The sequence below is a fragment of the Haliotis rubra genome, unplaced genomic scaffold, assembly GCF_003918875.1.
Source record: "Haliotis rubra isolate DU_JTF1 unplaced genomic scaffold, ASM391887v1 Scf294, whole genome shotgun sequence".
In the NCBI taxonomy this organism is placed as follows: domain Eukaryota; kingdom Metazoa; phylum Mollusca; class Gastropoda; order Lepetellida; family Haliotidae; genus Haliotis; species Haliotis rubra.
Window position 1 is genome coordinate 342,770 of NW_025766962.1, and position 9,731 is coordinate 352,500.

Consider the following 9,731-nt stretch of genomic DNA (forward strand, 5'->3'; position numbering starts at 1 on the left):
TCTCTTGTCTGTAATGCTAACAATAAATACCAACGATATTCTTGAGACAGATAAGTGAAGTACCTGGGTTCGTAGGCACCTTCGGGAAGAGCAAACGGCACATTGTTGCATTCCGATGGGCATCAGAAGATATCTGTGGACAGCAAAGGAAGATGTCTAGTTCTCCAGTCACACGGCACGTGGATGAGGTAATCTGCACTGGTTTTCACTTTCAACTGCAACACGATCCCAGGCGCAAATTCCTGCGTGACAACGCCCGACGAATCACCGTGAATTTTCTCACCGCCAAAAATGGTCAGCCAGATCTGTTGAACATGTGTGAGATCGTTTGGGGCGTCAAATTAGAGATGACGAGCAAGTTGCAGCATCATACATCAAGTCGATGGAGGTCTGACCTACACCGCTCGCCGTCGATTTAGACTCTGTATTGATGCCCGTGGTTGTCACACACAATATTGACTACGTTAATGACCCTATATTGACAACGTGTGTGAGAGAGAGTATTCAGATCCCATAAACCAACAAATGATCCTCCATCACAATTTCCCTGCAATGAAATGCCATTGTGTGGTTGCCCCCATGGCCGAAATAAATCAGTCTGTCTGACTGTAATTCTCAGTGACTTGGAAACAGCCACTGATGCACCTGTGAATGTCATAGGTCATGTCTCAGAGGCATTATTTAGTTCCAGATGAATACCGTCGGTGCTATTATCAAATATATGGCAGTCCAGATTGTGTCGTCTGCTGTACAAAATGCTAGGAACCGAACACAATTACGCGAGGGGTTATGTGACCTGGTCGTCAAAGGAACTTGCTGTTCAGAGTGGCAGGATTGGGAGCACAAAGACGCAAACGGTTACATATCTTGGTTTCTCAACACCATTTTACCTTTGCTTGTGTTAAACCTGCGGACCCACCTTCCACATCAAGCTGACAGACCGTGTTATCAGTGAAATATGGTTTGAATTCAGTCTTTAACGCTGATAAGTCCACAATCTAGAAAGCGGAAGCATATGGCAACAACTAGTATTTCAGGTGAATTCCTCTGACAGCCTCCTCGCCCAGTATAAGGAGTCGACAATTTGATATTCTGGCAGCGGTATGTCGGGTTGGAGCCTAGAGGTGGGGCTGGGTGTCGGATGAGTTGGCATTGATATTGTATGAAGACTTGATGTGTTTTCATCAGCAGCTGCAAAACCAGATATCTTTTTAAAAATTAAGTATGAGTCAAAATACTTTCTAAAAAACATCCTCTGTCTACGGACTCTGTCCAATGAACTGAGCGTCTGTCCTGGAGAGTGGAAGCTTGGTGGCTGGATCCTCTGCTGGCATGAATCATGGTTGGGTTGACACCCTGCCTGGCTCTTCGCATTAAGTGGATACCAGTAATGAGAATGGTATTCATGCTGAAACTCTGGCATGGTATCCCAGTAGGCTAGCACTACAACCTGACATTGGTAAAAGCAGTTCCACTCACTCACCAACGAACAAAAGCATGCAAGGCAACAGACTTGAACATATTTCACCTCATCCCATCTCATTCAAAGCTATATGTTAAACGACCAATCAGAAGCAAAGTCAGATTCTCTGGTACTGAGTGTACACTCACTGCACAAGTACGACATTTGTATATTTAAATACAGTCAGAGATATTAAACCCCAAAGCAGCACAGCAGCCGCGGCGCTCTGCGAGTCCATCCTTGAGGTATACAGCCAGATACACTGAAAGAGAGTAATCCTATCACTGCCACGGGATTGAAGGTCTGGGATATTCATCGTAAGCCTTCCCATTTAAGTAAAGCTGCAATAAAAACCCTGAATGGCCTTTAATCGAACTTTTCAGTGACAGGATTTGTGAAGAGTCATCCGCTCTTTCAGTGAAAATTGACAGCTGACGTGGGAATAAAAACAAAACAATACCCACTTCTTAGGGTATATTTCCCGACACCATTTCCTGGACACGAAGTGTAGTGACACAATACAAGGGTAATTAGGAACGATCTTTTATGTGTTAATGTCAGTCAAAGATCGGGAGAAACTCATTTACTTCCTCATTGCATGCCATAAAGTAGCTGATCATGTAATTCAACAACAAACTACAGCAATAACATCCACGCTGATGGGTATTCAGGATATAACGGTACTTAAGATTTTATGCAGGATTCTCACACATATTTGCATATAGGTAGATCATTTGTCTTTCACAAACTAAATTGTTAGTTAAAAGCTAGTTTGCAGCTATTTTTCCTCGAACACAGAACAATTTAAAAAAGAACGTGTGTGTAACCAGTGAGTGAGTGAGTTTAGTTTTACGCCGCACTCAGCAATATTCCTGCTATATGGCGGCGGTCTGTAAATAATCAAGTCTGGACCAGACAATCCATTGATCAACAGCATGAGCATCGATCTACGCAATTGGGAACCGATGACATGTGCCAACCAAGTCAGAGAATCCTGACCACATAATCCCGTTAGTCGCCTCTTACGACAAGCATGGGTTACTGAAGATCAATATTCTAACCCGGATCTTCACGTGATATGATCATACACCCTGAAACAGCTTCTCGTAGTTCATCAGTGAAATAACTTTGCCATGAACACCATTTTGCAACTGAAGGATGATTACCTAAGACACATCTGGTTAGGCTTTAGAGCAAATGCCATACATAAATTGCTTAAACTGTAAGATGCAACACTTGGCTGTCGATATAGCCTTTTTGGGGGCCACACGTCAAGTCGAAGACCGGGTTTGATTATCCAGATGGATACAGTATGTAAATGGGGATGTGTGTAATGTTCAGTACATGGGGATGTGTGTAATGTTCAGTAAATGGGGATAGGTGTAATGTTCAGTAAATGGGGATGTGTGTAATGTTCAGTAAATGGGGATGTGTGTAATGTTCAGTAAATGGGGATGTGTGTAATGTTCAGTAAATGGGGATCTGTGTAATGTTCAGTAAATGGGGATGTGCGTATTGTTCAGTAAATGGGGATGTGCGTATTGTTCAGTAAATGGGGATGTGCGTATTGTAATGTTAAATGGGGATGTGTGTAATGTTCAGTAATGTAATGTGTCAGTAAATGGGGATGTGTGTAATGTCAGTAAAATTCAGTAAATGGAGATGTGTGTAATGTTCAGTAAATGGGGATGTGCAGTATTGTTAATGTTCATTGTTCAGTAAATGGGGATGTGCGTATTGTTCAGTAAATGGGGATGTGCGTATTGTTCAGTAAATGGGGATGTGTGTAATGTTCAGTAAATGGGGATGTGTGTAATGTTCAGTACATGGGGATGTGTGTAATGTTCAGTAAATGGGGATGTGTGTAATGTTCAGTAAATGGGGATGTGCGTATTGTTCAGTAAATGGGGATGTGCGTATTGTTCAGTAAATGGGGATGTGCGTATTGTTCAGTAAATGGGGATGTGCGTATTGTTCAGTAAATGGGGATGTTCAGTAAATGGGGATGTGTGTAATGTTCAGTAAATGGTGATGTGTGTAATGTTCAGTAAATGGGGATTTCCTTGATTGGAATCCGTGATGGCGTTATTGATCATGTTATTTTGTATGTGGTTGAACTATTTCAGAAACATCGTGTCATGTCACAAGAAGCGTTGGTACTTGTCGTTAATTGGATAAACCTAAAACTTGCACTTTTACGGATTCGTGCTAGATAGTGGTCACAATGAAATAAAAATAATGTTGAATGCAAACACTAATTGGATATGGTATGATTAATATATGGGAAAATGGAAATAATTAGTAAATCAACACTCTAATCGATACTCTAACGAATAAGGCCACATCCCAGTAAGGGACATTGACTATCCACCATCACCCGTGTCTGGCTGCCTTACACCTCATTAGTAAGATCCACATGTCATATAGTTTGGTCTTGTTATATACTGACGGTCGGAGTATGTTTACTCAGGTCAGTGATGTTTACGGACATAGTGATGTATATGAAGTTCATTTGCACAATCTCTTTCTCTGTGTCATGCTCTTTGGAAAGACATACTTCCCACAAAAGGGTAAAGCTCGCGGTTGAATTATACATTTAGTGCAACATGTCATATCACGATTATTGATTACATTTCATATGGCACTTGGGATGCTATGTATTAAAGAGCGTCCCACCGTAGGGATCGTATATGGCTACGTATTATACTTTCTCCATAGTTCCTCTTTGGTTTAAATGGATGTACACGTCAATTCAACAGACTATTATTCCATGATTGCACGTTATTCTGGATCATATCATGGAACAGACAAAGCTTAGTTACATGCGGCACCCACAAGACTCCAATATATATATATATATCACTGTTGTCATGGAAACAGAATAGTGGACACATGTACAGGTCGGGTACAGATGCTGACTGTACGTCCTCTCGTGCACATCCCCAGTCTAGATTGAATGGAAATAACCAACTGCTGAACACATACATAATTAGGCATAGAAAAAAGACAGTGGATTTCAAACTTGCAGTGACTGTCAATTGACCCTACCCGTCCCTTTGAAGACGACAAGAGGAAGGTGTTCAAAGAGACGAAGAGGGGGTAGATAGACATAAGTACTTACCCGTTTCGTGAGCACCTGGTGTTCCAAGCGCCTTCAGTATATTTCGTGTTTGATTTCGGTTTTCTCAAGAACAGATTGACAATTGTCTACCAAGCTGCTAACATTCCGCGCACTTTAACACAGTGACGTCACAATGAACGTTAGCTATTATGTTAGCTGAGAAATACTTCCGGTATGGCTTTTTTAACCAATCAGAAACCACAACTCGCCGTAGCCAATCAAATAAATGTTCATTGTATAGCAGCCAGTGTGATTTGCATCTCCACCCAGGTATCAGTTTGGGCAAATAACGTCTGATGGCTGAACGGACCACTAACATCTGTAGAGGCTTTGATCATGAGAAACATACCTCCTCGAATAGAAGGATACTTTATTGGATTGTGGTTAAACAGGATTTTACCATCAGGACGAGTGATTGCATTTGGTGATGACATTCCTTACTCATTGTGCATCTAATGCCCCGGTTATTAAATGAAACCGGAAATGGCACGATGGGACGCATTGTTTTGATTATATTCCAGTTGTGTCTTTGCCACAATAAGCTGTTCTTTTTATACCTCTTCAGTTTTAATGCTCGCATGTAGTTCTGAACTACATTTGCCTTCTAGTCGATTTACCTTGATAATTTCCCTAGGGTGCAATGTACGCCTTCTGTCGAGATTACACCAAGAAACGAGAGGACGGAGACCGTTTAAATATCCATTGAGACCATGAGCTGTAAACATGCAGGGATGGTATCGCCTTCGACGGATCTTACGGATCAATAGTATTTGTTCCATCGACCACGACCATGTTAGATAAATGGCGTTTTGGAATAGAAAATGTGTGGTTAGGCATGCAAACATATTTTCAACAAATGATATTGATACAATCAAAACGATGGCATCATAAGTGAAGTTTACCAACGACTATAGATAGATGCAGCAACACGGAACACGGAATCAGTACACCTTTGCCATCTTATTTAGAGACTGCATCTTTACCATACATCCTATTTTCCTCCCCAGCCACACCAACAAACATCCACCCACAACCATCCGTCACTATCATCTCTCACTTTGGTGCAACTTACGACCCGAGATTAAATCTGACAAAATAATAAACGGGTTTTCGACGCTGTCCAGCGATCTATCAATATCACGAGGGTGTGTGTGGTGGGGGATTTATATCAAACAGGTAATTGTAACTCCTATATGGGGTTTACTTAAGCATAGATTTATAATACCGAATTAGAAAACTTGACGATGATGATATTGTTTCTGGTGATACCTTCTGGCTATTTTAGAAACCTGGCTATCAAACGCTGCCACATTTGGGGAGTTCATACAACATATTTCATACCAAATCACCTAACTATTAAACATACTAATTCGGTGAAGCCTTTATGTCATGGGACGCCATGTCATGGGATTGACTATCCGAAATACATTATTCAGCATTTATTACTCTCATGGGAAAGTGAAAGTAGTATGGTTCTTCATTGGTCAAATATCAAAATGAAAACGACATCCAAACTGACATGAAGCGGTATAAGTCATTACTATGACTGGTGTCAGCAATATCCACGCTCATCCAGGCTCGCGTTCAGAGATTACCATGATTGTGTTCCGGACAATGGTGCTGTATATACTGATCAATCGCACTAACAACGTATCCTGTAACCCATCAGGAAGTATGTCCCCTTCTCATCGTACTTCCTTTACACAGAAATGCTCTAAGGAAACCATATTTCCAGATATGTTAGTAAAGACGCTCCAGTGAGCACGATTGCACCAAGTGCTCCTGGAGATTGGTTCCGTATTATGTGACCAATAAACTTAGATGACATAAACTTGTAAAAGAATCTATCCGTGTCCAAACCCTTTCACGTACTGATGTTGAACGGGAAATTATACTCATATGCAAATATATGCACCATTAAATCCTGTTTCTCTGAAAGCCACAACGTGAGAATTAGATTTGGAACAATTTAGTTTTTCTGTGAACATGTTTCGCTAAATGCAAGCTGTCATTCAGAACTGAATAGTCGAACTGAATCATGCAATCCAGCGAGGTTCTGCTGCAAGACATGATGTTGTATTGGTTTGTTGTTTGGACGTTATGTGCCAGGTCACCTGATACATGTTCGTTTGTTTTATATGTATTAGTATCCGTGTCTCTCATCACCAAATCCAAAGAAGGTGTGGATGTTTTCATTCCATAACAAAGGTTACCACGTTAGAATTAAACACAAATTCAAATAACCAGGCTAGCTATTGCCGAAATCTTCGTAGCCCTATGAACTTCTTAAGCCCATTCTTAACACATTGGCTACGATCAAAGTAAAGAATTCTTAGGGCTACGAACGTTTCGAGAATAAGGGCCCTGGTACATGGATATGTATTTTTAATCACGAACCAAAACTTTCTTCCACTGAAGATATATATGTATGGGTAAGATCAAGCGATGCCTCCAAGGAGATACATAATTGTACCACAATGTTTTGCAGATCACCTTGAACTCTCTATTTCCATGACGTTACACCAGAATTATTGTATACACTTAAGACACTGGTAATAACTGACCACAAACTGAAAATGTTGAAAGAATGATTTGGATGATAAATACAGTTCTGTGTCCTTTGCTATCCAATATAGCAATACTTACATTGTGTACTCATTAGTGAATGCCTCATGGTTCCTATTGGTATCGACAGTTAGCGACGCCAAATGATAGTTACTCATTCGAGATTCCCTATGTTTGTCTCACAATGCGCTGTGCATTTGCAGCAAGATTTCTCTTCTGGCAAACTGCTTGTGAGGAAAACTTTGCCCCAGTCTCCACCAATGATACCAGACCTATTTGACAGAAACCAATGTGTTTCCTGCGCCAGCTACCATAAACAGTTAGGTTTAAATCTTTCCTAATTTAAAAATGACATTGCAAGAACGTTCAGTTTACGTTTTCAATAGTATGTGTTTCCTTCTGTGAAACAATAGTCCCCTAGCTCTGGTCGTGCCAGTGTACGCTTCACACAAGTGCCAGATTAGTCAGTTTAGCAAAGAGACCTGTCACACTGTCCGAATGACCCCATCCCCGAATTCCCTCACAAGGAAACATATCCTGGACTGATGGCGAAGTCAAAGCTAGTTGAAAAACATGCAACCCCAACCTCCACTCGATCGCGGGTGTTATCGACAGGCGACATCCGCCAGAGTGAGCTAATTAGTGGGGTCTATTATTTCAGTTGAATCACAACACAACCAAATGTGGTTTGTTTGTTTGTTTGTTTGTTTGCTGCTTGCTTGCTGCACTCAGCAATATTCCAGCCATATGGCGGCGGTGTGTAAATAATCGAGTTTGGACCAGACATTCCAGTGATCATGAGAATCGATCTTCGCAATTGGGATACGATGACGTGTCACGTTAGTCGCCTTGTACGGCAAGTAGGGGTTGCTGAAGTCCAATTCTATCCCAGAACTGCACTGGTCGCCTAGTGTGGTCTCAAGTCATCACTTTGTCAGGCGTGACCACATAGATCTCCCGGTCGTAACGGTTACATTGTACGCGGTAGAAGTACGGTTGTTTACACAATAAAGCTCACCAGATGTAATGATTTAATGCGTGGTGATGCGGTCATTATACTTTGATAACTGACCATTCCCTTTCCAAAATTCTAAAACACCAAGGTAGAATTTATATAAAGGCTCCTAACAATAGAGCCAATTTCGAGGTGTGTCACACAGTCGATGTTCGTATCTTCGGTGGAAATGTGATTGCACTATATATCCTTATCTAATGGAACACATATCGTGAATATATTCATGAACACAGTCCCCCAAGTCAGCGCGTCCGTCAGACTCAATTACTGGTGTATAGTTTATAACGAAACATGAATACAGTTTCTCGATATGCACATATACCATAACACAAGGCCTTCAAGAACTGTGGACATCTATTATGACAAATAGTCCACAGTTGATGCAATATCAAGATATCAATATAAGCAGGTTTTCAGTACACATGCTTTCCTTGTGCCTATAACTTATTCATAATTAGCCATGCAGGCATTGCCAGGAACACCTGAACGATATATTGTATTCACATGAGGCATGACGAGCCCACTGGGAGATTTATCAGTTATGGTTAAGTTGTTAAGTGTATGTAAGTGCACACAGTTGATGCATAATAAACGATATGTTTTACCATATATATATATATTGGCTCTATTGTAAGGAGCCTTTATATAAATATATATATATATATATATATATATATACATATACTAGATGAAACGTAGGAATATTGAGTGTCCGAGATGAACTCAACCTGTGTCTACTCCAGTGTCCATTGTGTAGAGCGTCTTCTGTAGAGTTAGGGGAGGGGGGTGGTAGTTTAACACCGCTTTAAACAGTAATTCAGTAACATAATGTTGGCAAAGTGCTTATAAACCAAGTCTCATAAATGGAGCGAATCCAGAAGTCAATCACTGGAATCTGGCACGGCAGCTACTACGACTTAGACAACAGTAGAAATTGCTGTGTTCATATAGAAGCAATTTTAACATACTATTTAGTAGCCTAATGGTTAAAACGTCCACTCATCACGATGAAGACCCGGGTTCGATTCCAACACATAGGTACAATGTGTGAAGCCCATTTCTGGTGTCCCCAGCCGTGATGTTGCTGTAATATTGCTAAAAGCGGCGTAAAACCATACTCACTCACTGCTACCTAGCATCACGCGTGTGTGGTAGTAGTAGTAGTAGTAGTAGCAATAGTAGTAGTAGCAGTATTAGTAGCAGTAGTAGTAGTAGTAGCAGTAGTAGTAGTAGTAGTAGTAGTAGTAGCAGCAGCAATAGTAATAGTAGTAGTAACAGCAGCAGTAGTAGTAGTAGTAGTAGCATAGCAGTAGTAGCAGCAGTAATAGTAGTAGTAGCAGCAGTAGTAGTAGTAGTAGTAACAGCAGCAGTAGTGGTAGTAACATAGTAGTAGTAACAGCAGCAATAGTTATAGTAGTAGTAGCAGCAGCAGTAGTAGTAGCAGCAATAGTAGTAGCAGTAGCGGCAGTAGCAGCAGCAGTGCAGGTAACAGCAGTAGTAGCAGCAGTAGTAGCAGTAGTAGTAGCAGTAGCAGTAGCAGTAGCAGTAGTAGCAGTAGTAGTAGCAGC

The 9,731-nt window shown here is 41.0% G+C and overlaps 1 protein-coding gene across 3 annotated transcripts in view; it reads right to left on the reverse strand.

The window, feature by feature from the left end:
* The window catches only part of LOC124282170 (glycine receptor subunit alpha-2-like), a 72,805-nt gene that overhangs the window by 56,863 nt on the left and 6,211 nt on the right, over positions 1-9,731 (reverse strand). The window contains exon 1 of one of the 3 annotated variants that reach the window (XM_046718135.1): positions 4,584-4,695. The exons of the other annotated variants lie outside the window; for them this stretch is intronic. The gene's annotated coding sequence lies outside the window, so the exon portion shown is untranslated. Of the gene's footprint in view, positions 1-4,583; positions 4,696-9,731 lie in introns of those variants that run through there. 3 annotated transcript variants of the gene reach the window in all.